This window comes from Aulonocara stuartgranti (genome assembly GCF_965226115.1).
Source record: "Aulonocara stuartgranti genome assembly, chromosome: 14".
NCBI classification, from domain to species: domain Eukaryota; kingdom Metazoa; phylum Chordata; class Actinopteri; order Cichliformes; family Cichlidae; genus Aulonocara; species Aulonocara stuartgranti.
In genome coordinates this window covers 25,578,167-25,594,905 of record NC_138950.1, presented here as the reverse complement: position 1 = coordinate 25,594,905, position 16,739 = coordinate 25,578,167, and positions in this window count along the sequence as shown.

Here is a 16,739-nt window from a genome sequence, read left to right as displayed (position 1 = left end):
ATACCCCAGTAGAAATCTATTAGAAATTCAAAGAATTTTGAAAGAAAGGGGAAATCTAATGAACATTATAAACACCTAAATATAGCTGAAAATTGTTGTAAAGTGTCAGGTATTTGTTAGTTTTCACAAATAGCTCTAGCTTTAAGATTTGTACATTTCATCATCTATTTCTCATTATGTCTTTGTCCTCTTCCTCTTCTAAATCTGCCTCCACCACCGCTGCTCTCGCTCCTCTACCTCACCTTCTTCCTGCTCACCTCAGGCCTCACATCTCCATAAGTCCGGGCTCTAAAGGCCAGACAAAATTCCAAATATTGTGGCAGTTATTGATTTTTTAAAAATATACCTGATGTAGCCATTCTCTCTTTGCAGAATGAATTTGCAGCATTTACTTTTCTGGAACATGCTCAAATCAGGTTTTTGCGTGCAGATAAACAGATCGGACCAGAACATGGCATTTGGCAACAAGGGCATTTGCAGCGCAAAACACACACTGGTACTGAATATACAATGATATGATACGCAATGATACATGGTGAGACACTTTTGAGAGGCAAAGCATGGAATGGACACAGTGGATCGTCAGGTCTGTTGCATGCTTTGCCTTGATACTGGTTTGGCCAGCAAGAACTCAGACATCCTGAAATGAAAGTGGCCATGATACAGGTTTAAACCAGATTGTCCCTGTTGCTGCTTGCTGGTGTGAACCGCATGAACCCAGAATCTCTCTTTCTTCCATCTTTAGACATATCATATCACCTCTGTCAGTGCGCCCCAGGGCAGCTGTGGCTACAACGTAGCTGGCCATCACCAGTGTGTGAATGTGTGTGTGAATGGGTGAATGACTGAATGTAGTGTAAAGCACTTTAGGGTCCTTAGGGACTAAGTAAAGCGCTATACAAATACGTACGTAAACATGCATATTTCTTCCAAATATTGTGGCAGTTATTGGTTTTTAGCATACCAGACAAGTGAATCTCTCATTTCTGGACAGCTGACACAAGTGTCTGAGATTAACTTCAGGGAAAGTTTCAGTAATAGTAGCTAATAGCAGCTAACAGTGGCAAAAACAGCAGCGCTTACTGTTTTTGAAATCGTCAACAGCTCACCTCAGTATCACTGACATCAGACAGAAGTGAGCTTGAATGACTCATCAACTTGCTCTGTTCACAAAGTTTTACAGCCTTCAAGTAAATAGTTGTGGAATCTAAGGTGACTCAAGGGCTAAAAATGTAAAAATATAGCTACATATTTTATTTTTACATTTCTGTTTTCATTCCTAATTTGTTGCTAAGTGTTAATATTATTACAATTTTAAACAGCTTAATCTATGCAAACACAAACATTTAGGAATCATAAGTTGCAGCATCACTCCAGACTGGTTGGTTATGAGTTTCTGTTGCTTTCCTGGCAAATTTAATGCACTTGTGATACCTTAACACACAGCCAGGCCAACAGGTATCTGGATACAATCTGTTTTTGGTACTGTTTATGTCTGTAGTCCACTTTTAGGCCAAATAGTACAGACCAATCATACTTCATTGCTTTGGTGTTCTAAATATATCTAACAACAGGCTAACAGTTAAACATTTAAGAGGGATAACAGGATCTTTTTTCTTTTTATAGATTGTTAAAAAATTGTCAGCATTCATAAGTAAATATATGCACACAGAATAAGAAATCTTGTCCCAGCTATCCTAAATATTGACTGTTGTCCGCAAATACTAAGACATTAGACTAAGACATTATTTCCATTCTGGAAACTAGTCAGCTAACTGTTTCCAGTCTTTAAACTTAGATAAGTATAAATGATTTGGTTTGAGCCTTACATCTACTGCACAGGTGTGGGGAGTGATATTAATATTAGGAATGGAAATGGGCTTATTTCCAAAAATGTTGAGCCCTTGCTTTCAGATGCATTTCCCTCAGCAGAGTTCCCATGAACGTAACATGAAAAGCTGTTTTCATTCAGTTTCGTTGTCACGCAGTCCAACAATATAACTAGATTAGATATTAACGAAGATATCAATCCTACCATTTACGCTACTTTGCACTGTGGTTCACAGTCCCTATCTCAGCGAGCAGCTGTGTTTGGCAGTAAACATTAGCTGGCTAGTAAGTTCAAACAGCTTAAAGATTGAGTCAGTGAAAACGACCCGAAACACCCAGCGTCCTCCACAACACAAATGTACCGAGTTTGGAACAGAAACAGAGCAGAACAGGTAAACCCGCCAGGCCCTGTGAATACGAGGATCTGTTCCTCGAGGTCTGCTGTTTCTCTTTCACCATCCCCGTTGTTTAGTGTGTGTGTAGGATATTTACCAGAGGACCAGACCCCATAGCTCTGAGCCACCAATACCCTGCAGCCCCCCTTCAGCACCTTGTCAAACTGTGTGTGTGTGTCTGCACACACATATGTGCAGTTTAATCAAGCAGGACATTGTGACTGCCAAAACAATTTCAGATGATTGGGGACCATGACGCCCCCAAGGCTTGTTGCCGGGGATACCGAAGGAAAGATAACAACAAACATTTACCAAACACATTACAGACAAATGACACATCTACACCGTAGCCTCTGTGAGTTACAGTAACACACTTTTTTTTGTTCAAAGTGCGACGACCCACTCCACCCTGCCCGCCTTTCATTCTGTTTGTATGGCAGTTCTTTTCCGCAGGCATCTGGGAGGAGGAGGCGTGGCTTGTTTCCAATCAGCAGCACTGGCAACACCTGTGCCCAGTGCGCCGCAGCTCTACAAAAGCCCTTAGAGCTTAGTTGCTGTGTGGTTCTCCTCCATGAACACCCTGTTGGTTTGTTTTCGTCCACTAAACTGCTACGTCATAGACTGCACTCACAGCGTTGATCATACTAACTACACACACTGTGGAAATTTTAAGGTCTTCCATTGATTATTTTAATCTGAAATAAACCGTGTTTTCATGGAATATTATGTCCATCTGCTACATTTACATTGAAGACAATTAGCTGAACATAAAGTGATGCCAAACAGCCTGTTTTGTGTAATGAAACACTCTTGAATGTATATTGTTACTATTTTTGTAGGGCAGTGAAGTTTTCCATTGAAGTTTGAATATGAACTACGTCAGTGTGACACAGATTTTCCTGTGTTTACAAACTCACGTTCACCTGTGCTGATCGTCCTGGTTGAACGATGCATCCTGCGTTATGCATATCTTTTTTTTTTTCCTCTTTCAGTACTAAAAAAAGCCCATGTGCACAGTGCAAACTTGTCTTCCAACTTGCTTATCTCAAATCAGACAGAAATGTCATCTCCATTTATATCGCCAGCTTGGCACTGCTTCCACTCTAAACAGTTTCCATTTCCCTGCACCAATCGGAGAGCACTGCACCTGGATCTAATGTCATTTAAGGTCAGCACTGTTGTGAATGCGTGGCTCATGGGAGAAGACTGTCTTTAGTACTTTCTATTAAAGCATTAATAGAATTAGTAAGAGGTGGTTAACATTTTAAAAGGGTCTAGTTTACCTCAGGCTACTGTAAGACCTAAACCTATTTTGTTGCCTAAGCCCAGCTGAGCTAAGAAATTGAAACTCCAAATAATTTAAAGAGAAAGGCCCGAATGCAAAATATCACCCGCTATCACAGTCTTTATTGCCAGGAGAAAATGCTGTAAGTAGAAAAATAAATTCAATGACAGATCTTAATGCAAATTCCATTCTTGTACTTTGTCTGAGCCTCAGACCCAACTATATTGATTATATTACCACGGCATACCAAAAAAATACTCATGTTTAGAGCCTCCCCCAGGTAAGTCAACAGGCCAGGTACACCCTGGACCGGTCGATTGTTAGAAATATGAATTATCAATTCTCATTGGGTTTTCATTGGTTCCGCTTTGAGAGTCATCACCATCACTAATCAAGATGTCAAAGACATTACATCCATGCAAATGAACTGCATGCTGTGAGGTCAAATGTTTGTGCATTTTGGAGCTGTTTCCCCTCTTTGTTGTGATCAGTGTTGAGATGACCTTAAACACATTGTCTCACAGTCGCACACACAAACACAAATCCCTAGCCTAACGAGGAGACACATATGATCTCTTCCCTTCAGGATGACCACAAAGCCGACAGCACAAAGCAAACATAAAAGCTCTGAGAAACCTGCTTAAAAAAGTTTTTTTTTCCATCTGCTATAAAAATGTCTGTTTATTTTTAGTCATGCATTTTTTTTTTTATCAGTGAGTCCACCGTTTCTTGAATTTTGTGTGAATTAAAGAAATTAAAAATGTATATTTTATAATCAAAAGAAAGGTTTTCTATAATTTCACACATTTATCACATCATTTTATTGGTCCGGTCCAACAAACTTAAGATCAAAGTGTGCCGTATGTGTCCCACGATGTAAAATGACTAACATCCCTGCTTTAAGCAGTGATTATAAGTTTGCTATTCTGTTGGTCAGTAGGTAATTTAGCTGAAAACCCAGGCACAATCCGTGGTTGGATCTGTGAAAGGTGAGCCAATTTAGTCACAAGCTGCAGATGGTTCAGAGTTTGCAGGCTGACAGCAGAGGCCTGGAATGCAGGCCTGCTGTGGCTAGTTAGCCATCCAGAGCTAAGCAGCGTGCAGCACAGCGAATAAAGTGCACTCTGCGCCTTTCTGCTACATGGTGTGTTCTGTTCTGGTCTCCAGGATAATCAGGGCAAATGGAGAGCAGCTGCTTTTTTGAGAAGGGGGTGGCAGTGCAGAGAAGGGGTGTACGAGAGCAAAAAGACAAAGCGCCGAGATTTTACATGGGAAAAGAATGTGGATGAAATGAATGGGAAGAGAACATGCCCGAGGCTACTTGGAAGGAAAAAAAAGAAAAAGAGGATCGGGCCTGGCACATTGGAGCAGAAGCGAAATAGGAGGTAAAAGTAAAAGTGTAACCTACAGTCAGACGTTTAATGGCTGTGGTTTCTTTTAAAGAGAATTTACATGACTTTTACACTTTCAGGGATTCTTGTGTCTGCGCACTGTGAGGAGAGCCGGGCCGAAAGGTCGACACGTCACGAATCGTGAGCTGCAAGCTGCAGTCGTTCAGAGCTCCCCGGATATCCCAGGGTATACGTGACTCACGCTGTGGCAGCAAGACGTGACTTACTAAACTGTGGAATCGCCCACCCTGAGTCACTGCAGGGGCTTTGGGATAATGTATTTTGTCCCTTTCATTGCATTTGCTTCCACTTCTCTCTCTCCCCTTTCAAAGCCAAGTCCCATATCCCAAGGGTCCTTTCTCTCCACTCTGCCACTCACAAGCTCTTTCATTCTCATCCTCTCTCCTCTAATTTTCCTCACTATCTGAGTTTACGGATCTCCCCCTGTGTGACTGATGTCCCGGACAGAGAGGGAAGGGACAGCGGAGAGGAGACTGCGAGAAGGCGAGGAGGGATGAGTTTTGCAGACCTGCCACCAGGCTGCACAAATTCCTCAAGGGCTGTGCATCCTGTTCTTTCATCCCCACCTCCATCGAGGCTCACACACCATGCTGCACGTACGCACGACTCGCAAAGCTCAAACACGCACCCACCACAAGTCCCTCCGCCCACACTAGTGCCCACTCTTCCTCCAGCACACTCCCTAGAACAGGAAATGGTGACTTTCTTTCTTTCTTTCTTTCTTTCTTTCTTTCTTTCTTTCTTTCCTGCTTGCATCCTCTTCTCAGCAGCTGGGACAAGAAACTAAAGAACTTATGAATTCATACTAATCCATGTGTAATGGACATTTAAAGGAAAACACTCCAACAAGGAATAATGAACGCTGGGTTTTGATCATCCTTCTTAACAAATGGGTCACATCAAAATGTCTCTGGTTCAATTTATCATCCACATGATGGATTTTCTGCAACGTCTAATTATTCTTGCGCACAGACGATAAGCTGAACTACCACAGGAGTTTTACAGCACCCAGATCAGAAACAGGAGGTCAATCGGACAAAGAAAGAAAGAAAGAAAAAAGAAATACTGAAAAAACACGAGGGAGAAATACAGCTGCAGTCTTTTATACACGGTATGAATACGAGCAAAGAGCGAGGGGGAAAACACAGCAAGAGGGAAGACGTTAGGGTAGGGTGAGCAATCACAGAGGCAGCAATCACGCGAGTATCTGCAGTGAGAGGCAAAGGTGAGGACAAATTAAAACCAATCATAACTTTGCGCTCACATAGAAAACATATTTCTCTTGTTAAACAGCAGTGAGCTCACCAAACTTGAATTGTCACGGTTATCTTCCACGAGACGCTGTGACGTTTAGGTCTAAGCTTTAAAGTCTGATGAATAATGAGCTCTAATGCTGGTTACATGGTCTTGTCCAAGAGGTTTCTTCGTGTTAAAACGGAGATTTTCCTTCCCATTGTCACCAAGTGCTTGTTTAGAAGTCATCTAAATGTTGGGATTTCCTCTGTATTATTGTAGGTCTTTATTTTACAATGTAAAGCATCTTGAGGTGACTGCTGTTGTGATTTGGCGCTATATAAATAAACCGGACAGATAGCTGTTAGGATATCAAGGAAACAGCAACATGTCAAAAAAGCAGTTATTGTTTTTAATGTCCTTGAAGTAAAATTGTCAACATGAACACAATCAGTCTTTCATATGAGGAACCGAGACAAAAATAGGCACTAATACCTTTAGCCTTAGTCGCAGACTTGAATGAATGAACGACAAATGCAAGTTCATCTATCATGTCTGGAGCAGCTAGCGTCCCAGCCCATCCTATTAACAAACACTGCAGCACTGAACATGAAAATGGGATGGGTATGCTGATTCATAACCTGTCCTTGTTTGGCAACCACTAAGTTAAGTCAGTGTGTACTTCGATTATTAAAGGAGTGCACACGTCTGAGTGAATGACAGATGCAAAACTCAGTCGACTGGCGTGTGTGTGTGTGTGTAAGCGTGTACACACAAGCCGTAATCCTTCAGGCCTTAGGAAGGTGCAGACACATTCAGTCTTTTCCTGTAGCTTCCCATTAATTCCACCTGTATACACTGGGAGTGAGCTCTTGCTCTTGCCGCCTCCCTCCCTCCCTAACTGAAATTCCCCGGTCTGCACTCTCCTGATCCACATTGTTCCTCGCTGCACACTGTGTTCTCAGCCACAGCTCTACCCTAGTTTGAATGGATAGGATGAGCATATTTATTCAAATCAACATCTGAATAGCCATTTTTGCTGGAACACATACGACAGCTGCCACATGGCTGCTGAACTTTTGATAATGTTGCCATGGGAATGGGCACTGGCACAGTGCGTGAGGCTCACAGAGCTGAGGTTTTGCCAGCTGTGAACATTTGGATTGTGTGTATCTGCAGTGCCCCCTCATACACACACACACACACACGTTTAAATAGCTATGTTTATGAGGACTAGGTGTTTTGCAGAGCCGCTTACTTTAAACTTAACCATCACGTGTAAATGCCTAACCCCAACCCTGATCTTAACCATCACCTTGACCTTTGAGGCCCTGATCTTAAGCACACACATGCTAAAATGTCTTCATATCAGTGTCAAAAACTACTTTTGTTCGCCACAACAAACACACACACACAAACACAAACACTCAGCTGCCAAGTAATCTTTTCATTTTGATGAAAACGAGGACTGGGCAGGTCTCTTTTGGATACTTTCCCTCACATTTGGATGGTTATGTCTTCAGAAGTGTAATTGGTCAAATGTGGACTCCTTTTTCTCAGGTAATGGGAACTTTAAAGGCCTTTTCAGATGCCTAATGTGCCACAAAGAAGACACAAGAAGGGGTGAAACACCTACAACTATTTTAACCTGAAGTGAGTTTGGCACAAATGCAGGGAAAATCAGGAATAAGGTTTTGGGTGTCACACACCTTTTAGGATATGTCTAGATTGATTCTCTTTAAGATTATTTAGTGGATATAGTCCAGTGAGGACAAAATACTTTGACGATATCATTATATCTAATCATACCTAATATGGTCACTTCCTAAAAAAAGAACTGGAGAGATTTGAAGTGTTAATACTGCCAAGGCTCCTTCTTAAGTCTGTCTGAGTCTCAGACTTGTCCTGCAGGTTGGTGAATCACTGTTAAGCAGACTATACAGTAATCAGGTGCTCCATTAATCATGATATGAACACTTGCTGATAAAAATCATGTAATCATGCACTGGAAGTGAGCTCAGCATGAGAAATATAACACCTTCTCTCTGAAAGAAGATGTAATAATATTAATGTTTTTGTTTTTTTGTGGATGACTAATAAATGAGTGGGTATGTTTGTTCCTGTGCAACCTTTTTAAACACAATCCTTCAATGTAAAGTGATTATGCTTTCATATCTACCTTCGCCTTTGCCTTTAATACAGCAGTTTGTCATCCACGCAGACAGTTTGTGATTAATATGACTGTACATTAGGTGTTTTCATTTTTCTGAGTGAATTGGTTCAATAAGGTACCTCTCTGGCAGTTATAAAGATCTATACAAAGTACACAAAACAGACAGTAAAATCACAAAAAGTGCCCAGTAATGACACGACAGAGGCCCACTCCGGGTTCACATCGGATACATGAACTGGTGAATAATACAGCTTGGACAAACAAGCTCTTTTACTTGCTCTCATGTCTGAGCCACGACTGTTTGTGAGGGGAGAATCGCGATGTTGTTAAGCCTCAATAACTAAGGAAGGATCCACAGCACTGTGACATGAATAACCTTTTGAACTCGGCACAGACGAGCTTGGTTTGCGTGCATGCTGGCATACATACGCACACGTGCATGCACGCACGCACGCTCCATATGGCACGATTAACCTTTTGAACCTTCAACAGAAAGAGGCAGACAGGCCCACATGGTCATAAATGAACATCCTTAGGCATGCAACCTTGTGTGAGAACTGGGTCTCGGATACGTTCTCCTAATAAGAGAGCAGAAGCTACCTAATTCTCCTATAGACTTATATAAATATAAAGACGCATGCGCTGCTGCAGAGACAAAAGACTGACGTGTTCTTGGGAGTGGCACTGACCTTTTTTTCTGTGCTTTCAATCACCTCTTCAAAGCTTGTGGCGCACCTGACAGGATGTCTTTGAAGGAATTAACCTTTTCATCATATACATTGTTGCAAAATTTGCACCACTTTTAGAAACAGTGTAACAAAATTAAACTAATGCAGACTACACCCGAGGCCCGTTGCATTTAACATTTCAATAATTGTTTCATTGTAAGTTTTTCATAGAAGCACAATTTATGAAGGCAAAAAAGTCGCTAAAACACATCGTAACAACACACTTGGTTGCACACAGTTACAGCCTGTAAATGCACTGTTGCTCTCCTGTTGAGTTTGAGTCTCCTGAGTTTTCCTTGATTTATAGGGTTTAAACTGGTATTTCAACGGATCCACTGCACGTCTGACCCATTACACAACTGGCGTTATTTCAGTGAAATAGGGCACAATGTCCCGGACAGTAGCGAGGAGCTCTGTTCCATTCAGAGCTAGCATGGCAGTGGTAATAGCTCATCTAAAGTCCCTCCTTGGTAAAGGAAGAAAATCATGCACAATTAATGAAAAACATGTAAGTTTTACAGTTAGTAGTTGTGCATGTCAGGCGCGCTTTGGCTGAGCAAAAGAAAGGCATAATACTGTAAATGTGGTATAACTCCAAACAGTTTCCCCTGAATTAAAAGCATTAATAGCACTAAAACTAATAGTATCAACAAATAAAAGTTTTGTCATGTTTCTTAAATTTTAACGCTAAAACATAGCGGCGAGAGAGAGAGGGAGAGTAGAGGCCTCTGTGAATGAGCAAAGCAGGCATAATGTAGTGAGGATAGATGCTTTACCCACTCTACCTGTTTAACCTTGGAACATTTTTAGCAAAACACTCTAAAGAGAGCACATTTAGTTGCATAAAATAGTATATTTGTAGTGGTATCAGTCACATCTAAAGAACAGCGAGTGAGGAAATTAACATTAGCAACTTGATTGATCTGTGTAAACTATGAACCAGGCTGTAGTCAGTCTTTGTCCTCCGTGTCCAAGCTCTCTGAGAAGTGCACTTCAGAGCTCCGGAGCAAAATTAGATCACTTCAATGTGAGTCTTCCCGCCTGCTCGGGTTCCTAAAAAGGGCTTGTTCCTGGAGCCCACATGTCGCCTCCTGCCCCTCCTCCTCGCTGGACTGAACCCCAATTAGATAAACGGGAGCTGACAGCAGGACTGGTGGAGCCAGTGAGATACGGCGGAGGATGATAAAAGAAGGAAAAGGGAAAAGGCAGATAGAGTCGGACAGAAAAGGAGCAAGCCTTGATGTTGTATCTGCTCTGATTAACAGCGAAGAAGCTGAAGAGGCAGTAACTTTATTTAGGTCAGGTGGCTTTTTTTGCATTTGTTTGGCCCTTTTGTGCATCATCGTCAATTCGCACAGGAAAGACGGCTGACATTATAGCATATACCTAAAAGGCCACTTCTCGGCATAATCAAAAGTGTTTACTGCTACTTCTTGTTTTGTTTTTGAGTCTTTGAGAAAGTTTCATCTTCACTCTTATGAGAGAAGATGGTTTGTATAGCAGCTCCACTTATTAAATGTTGTACACTAAAAGGAAGTAACATAACAGAGAAAAAATGAGCAAAGAAAACAAGTGGTGGAGATAATTATAAAAACGCTTAAAACAGAGAAAAAGAGGCACTAAAAAGACAGAAATGATTACTGAGTCAATGAACTCCCCCTCTGATTTAACCACGACAGCATACATCTGCACATGCACATCCAAATTCTTTCTGCGGTCGTGTAAAATGCTGCCTAAAGCTCAGCCTCAGGCTGGGCCTTAAAGGTCACGATCTCTACGCTGCTCTCGAAGGTCGCACAAAGTTCATGACACAGGCTCGACCATATTTGGCTGCTCGCTCTCTTAAAGGCTTAGAAGTGAAATTTGAAATGATAGAGAGGGAGGGAGGAGGAAGAAAAAAAATCTGGAAAGCTGGAATGTTCATTGGTTGCAGCTGGGCATCGCTGGAGCAATATGAACCTGGGTTTAAAGCAGGAAGTGAGAGCGTGCACGTCTGTGCGTCTGCAGATCTGTGTGCATACATATGTGCACGCATGTCAGCATGTTTGTGCAGCATGCGTGTGAAAGAAGAGTTATGAGATATCGTGCTAATACGGTGCGAAAAGTAGACTTTTGCAAATACATACAGTCTGTGTGAAAGAAACATGGCTGCGTGTCTGCACGCATGGCAGCATGTGTGCGGATGACTGAGATATTAGAGCAATATAACAAAGCTTAAGCCAGAAGTATGAGGTTACAGGTCCATGGTTTTTGCTGTGGATACCAGAAAGCTAGACAAGAGACAAAGGGACTCTTATAGGCATAGTAACGCTTTACCCACCCGAGTGTTGTTTTGACCTCACCAGTGACTCGATCACTGATCATTTTAGACCACTTTTGTCATTCAGTGTTTTTTCTTTAATTTTACTACTTTCTACATTGTAGGTACACACAGAAGATATCAAATATATGAAGCGACATATATGGAATTATGTAGCAAAGAAAAAAAAGATAGATAACTCTAAATATATCATATTTTATATTCCTGAAAGTAGCCACCCTTTGCTTTGTTGACAGTGCTGCCTTCTCTCAATGAGCTTCATGATGTAGTCACTTGAAATGGTTTTCACTTCACAGATTGGAACCATCAGTTGTGTTGTGCAGAAGTCAGGTTGGTACAAAGCTGACAGCCCTATTTATCAACTGTCAGAATTCATATTATGGCAAGAACCAATCAGATAAGTAAAAAGATACGACAGTCCATCATTACTTTAAGAACTGAAGGTCAGTCAGTCCAGAAAATTGCTAAAACTTTGAAGGTTTTCAGAAAAACATGTTAAAAACCATCAAGCCACGACAAAACTGGAAGCATGCTCAATCATCTAGGTAAGTAAATCCCCAAAAGCTGATTCTGTTCATCTGAACGTAGTGTTTTCAGTGGGAGAAACTGGAAGACCAAGAGTCACCTCTGCTGCTGAGGATAAATTCATCTGAGTCACCAGCCTCAGAAATCACAAGTTAACACCACCTCAGATTAGAGCCCAGGAAAAATACCACACAGAGCCCGAGTAGCAGACACATCTCTACATCAACTGTTCAGAGGAGAGTGTGTGAATCACACCTTTATGGTCAAATAGCTGCTAAGAAACCACTATTAAGGAAAAACAACAAACAGAAGAGATTTATTTGGGCCAAGAAACACAAGGAATAGACCAGTGGGAATCTGTGCTTTGGTTAGATTAGTCCAAATTTGAGATCTTTGGTTCCACCCACCGTGTCTTTGTGTGACGCAGAAAAGGTGAACGGATGGTCTCTACATGCATGGTTTCCACCTTGAAGCATGGACCTGTGATGGTGTAGGGATGCTTTGCTGGTGACCTGTTTGGAATTTATTCAAAATTGAAGGCATATTGAAGGCATACTATGGTTACCACAGCATCCTGCGGTCACATCCAGTTTGTGTTTAGTTGGACCAGCTCGTGCTCATATCATCATCTGGCTGTTTGGGTTTTCTTTATTTGCTCTGTCTTACTGTACGGTCTTTACTTTACAGTATAAAGCTACCAGAGACAACTGTTCTTGTACTATGACACTATATAAATAAAACTGAATAGAATAAAAAATGGCTGTGACAGTTATTGAGTGCTGCGAGAAAGCAAAATACAGAGTTTCAGCTCTAAAATTCTTGAGTCAAATGCAGATGTTATGTGTGAAACTGCATCTCACACGAAGAAATAACTGCCTGCTTTGTTACACAGCCCGCAGCAGATCAAACGTGCCATTGTTCTGCTGCTTGTCTTGGTTACATTGTCGTCTATAAGATGATAAAATAACACAACGAGTAAAATGCAAGCCCCGACTGTAAAACCAGCAAAGGCAATTTTACATGCACACTGCTACATGTTACAAATCAGTTTGGGAGTGTTTACTGTCTCATTTCTTTACAAAGAAAAGCCCTTTTTGCCCACTGAATAATTTAGACTGGAAAATTTAATGAGCTGGAATCAAACTGATGCATGTGTGTGTGTGTCTTTGTGTATGTCTGCTTGTGTGTGTGTGTAGGTGCACATTTGAAGCTAATGTACAATGAGACCCAAATGAATTATAAATCCATCCAAATTGATTTGGATCTGTTTTAGAAGCCCAGTCTCCATTCAGAGTCTTACTTTAAATGAGCAAGCAACATTAAGACATAAACACACACACAGCATGAAGCAACACACTCCTTTGAATAATTCAAAGTTCTGTCGTTGTTCTTATGATGGCTATACTTTATCTTTCTCTCACACAGACCGAGTCCTGTTTGTGTTTCCGCAGCCTCATCTCTCCTCTGTCCCTCTTCCATTTTTTTTTATTCTGCTCTCACACATCCCTTGTCTCTCTCATCTCGTCTCTCCTCTCATCCCCTATCTTCATCTACTCCTGCACTCCCCCTCCTTTCGTCTGTCCTCTCCTAACCCCAGCAGCCAGCAGGTCTACAGAGTAGTGCTCTCTGTGTGCCAGCAGCAATTCCTGGAGGGCAGTCAGGCAAACAAACCCAGGCAGTGCCCACTGCATGACTCACAGAGATACAGAGACAGAGCGAGAGGAAAGGGGTAGAATCATTAAGATGAGAGAGCAAAAAGATATGAAGCTGTTAAGAGGCGATGAGAGGGAACAGAAGGAGATTGGGGGTAAAAAAAAAAAAGTGTTGAGAGTGCAAAAGGCGGTAAGGGAGATTAAGAGTGGGAGAGGAAAGACACGTAGAGAGAGTGGGAGATGGGGGCAAATGGAGGGCAACCTGCGCGATCTCGCATGCACATGAGAAGAGCGGGCACGCAGCTCAGCGAGGAGGCTCGAAGAGAGCGCGTAAAAGAAGTCCTTCTCCTCCTCCCCCCACCTCTCTCTCTCCACGTCCCCTCCTTTCACTCAGTCTCTCCAATTGATCTCTCTTCTGCCAAAAAGTGAAGCCCAGCACGACAGTCTTACATGAGCTGCCTGAACCCGAGACAGAAGGATGCATTTAGAGAGAGACAAAGCAGATGAAAGGTAAAGGTTGCTGCTGATAGATGAGGATAGCCACATCAGGATAGCTGGGACGCTTGCAGATAGCCTGTCAATTACTGCGTATCAAATGTTACTGACAGATAGATGGGAGCCTATCCCAGCTGTCACACGACGAGAGGCAGGGTGCATCCTGGACAGGTTGCCAATCTGGCACCAATTAACCTAACTCCACACAGAAAGGGCCTGGGAGGATGCTGGATTCAAACCCAGGACTTCTGATTACTGACCTCTGCACCACCGTCCTGCCCCATATTACCCAGAGATCGTATCTAGATCCTGACTGGCAAAATACCAGCACTGATTGTGTTTGCTATATGTTGAAACACACACTTTCAAACACTCTTCAGGTTTAATGTGCTGAACAGAAAGACACTGGATATATATACAGTATAAATGTCCACCAATGGCCTAAATGGTAGCACTGGAAACAAATACAACTCACAAACAAGTCCGAAACACCAACAGATGAGATAAATAGATATGGAGAGATATTCTGTGAGCGATTTCTAGGGGATTGATCCTCGCCTCTGCCAACCTCCTTCTGGACTGCATTAGACATGGTGCTTAGATAATACACTTGTGGGGATGAGGGGAAGGAGATTCAGGGAAGGTGGAGACAGAGAGACCTGAGCATAGGAGATTTTTGTTTTCTGAGTTACTGCACCAACAGAATCCACCATTGAGGACACTGAAAACTCTGACTTACTTTATTATAAACCGCCTCTGCGGTTTATAATAAATGATTTACAACTACACAATTAAATGTTCATCTATAATTTAATGATAGTGGCCAATTAAATTTTTCACCTGGAGTTCATACACTGTCGGTTAAACTTTAATGCAGACTTCTGACCAGTTGCATAATAGAAAACACTTGGCAGTCTGCTTCAGCTACAATCTCAAGTAGACGTGCCCTTAAGGAGGACTAATTATGTTCATTTCCAGCTCCATATTTTTATTTGCTAGATTAGCTGTGGTTCCAAGTTCAAAACAAACCTTATTGATCTTATAGGGCACCTTTGTGCAGAGCCTTTGCTACTTGTCTGACTGAAGCAAGCTGTTCCAGCTCCTCCTCTTTTGTGATCGGCTGCCCCTCATTGGCAGGTTTGAAAAGCAAATAGATGTGGATGCTGTGGACCAGATGCAGTAGCGGTTTTAGATACGGGCGACACGGGCGGTTGCCCGGGGCGGCATCGTGGTGGGGGGCGGCATCACGGGCATCAGCAAAAAAAAAAGAAAAAAAAAAAAAAAAGCTTGTACTCATGCTGCCCCGACGTCAGCCAGCGCATATTGGGAATGGCATAGGCACCGATCGGTTTTCTATCGCCCATTTGCTGGGAGTAAGGACGCCCTTCGTTTGCGAGGTGCGCCTGCTGATTGCGGCGCAGAGAGGAGAGGGCGGGGCGGCGGGGGCAGCATCTAATAACCAACTCGCAAAGTAAAACAAAATAAAAATAAACCAACAAACACGAAAACACCAGACATTATGATACAGACTACAGAAGTTTAGAAAAAGAGAAAAGAAGAGGAGGAGAAACGAGCAAAAGATGCAGGTAAGCAGATGTGTCGTTGGATAATGGCAGGTCATCCTGAAACAATCAGAATCAGAATACTTTATTAATCCCTAAGGAAATTATGTGAGTTACAGAAGAAATGGTAAAAATAGCAACAGTAACAGACTAAACTCCAAACAATACATTATGTTACAGATTTTAATATTAATTAGTCATTGTCAGTTGTTGATTCGTACTGTTCTCATTGTATGACGAATTATGATGGTTGTTTGGTAGCCGTTTGCATACTATGCATACTCTCTCTCTCTTCATATGTGTGTGTGTGTGTGTGTGTGTGTACAACAATTTTATGTTAATGTACAATCCTTAATATGCTTTGTGTGTGTGTGTGGGGTGAGGGCGCTAGAGGGAGTGTTCGCCCAGGGCGCCAAACTGGCTAGGACCGCCACTGACCAGATGAACATAACTACATTCATATTTTATCGAGCCGACAGTAGAAAAATAATGGTCTGAAACTAAACAGTTAGCTTGTGGCTCACAGGGATTACTTCAAATTGTTGCCATGTTTAAAAGCGCATCCACCAGCGTACAACTGTATAAATATAACAGAATAAAAGCTGCACAGGCCATGTTGTATCTTTAGAAGATAAAACAAATGCTTTTGTCTCAATACATCAAGCCAGTGTTTCTCCGTGGCAATTAGAAGGATTATTGTTGACTTCACTGAACTGAAAAGAAGCTGAAGCATCGTGGATATAAAGCAATGCATTCTGACTTAAGATACAGCGCACTATTAATGAGCCACACTTTGTTTACTGGATTTTAGTGTATTTATAGTAAATCCAGCAACTGCACTTGACTGTCTTTGTATCTTATTTTCTTTTCTTTAGACTTTAGAATAGATCTGAGTTTGGTGAAAGTGTCAGCAGTCGTCTTCTGAGCTGAACTGATCGAGCGACGTTCCCATCGCTCCCAGAAGAGCAGTTTAGACATTTTTAGAAGAATGTTGAGTTAGGTGTAACTTCGCAAAGAACCAGTTTTAAATGATATCTTGAGACACTTTGTTACTAGCAGCTGTCACACAAACATCATTTCTCCCCCATTTCTTTAGTTGAATCTATGAAAAACTGGAACTGGACTGGAC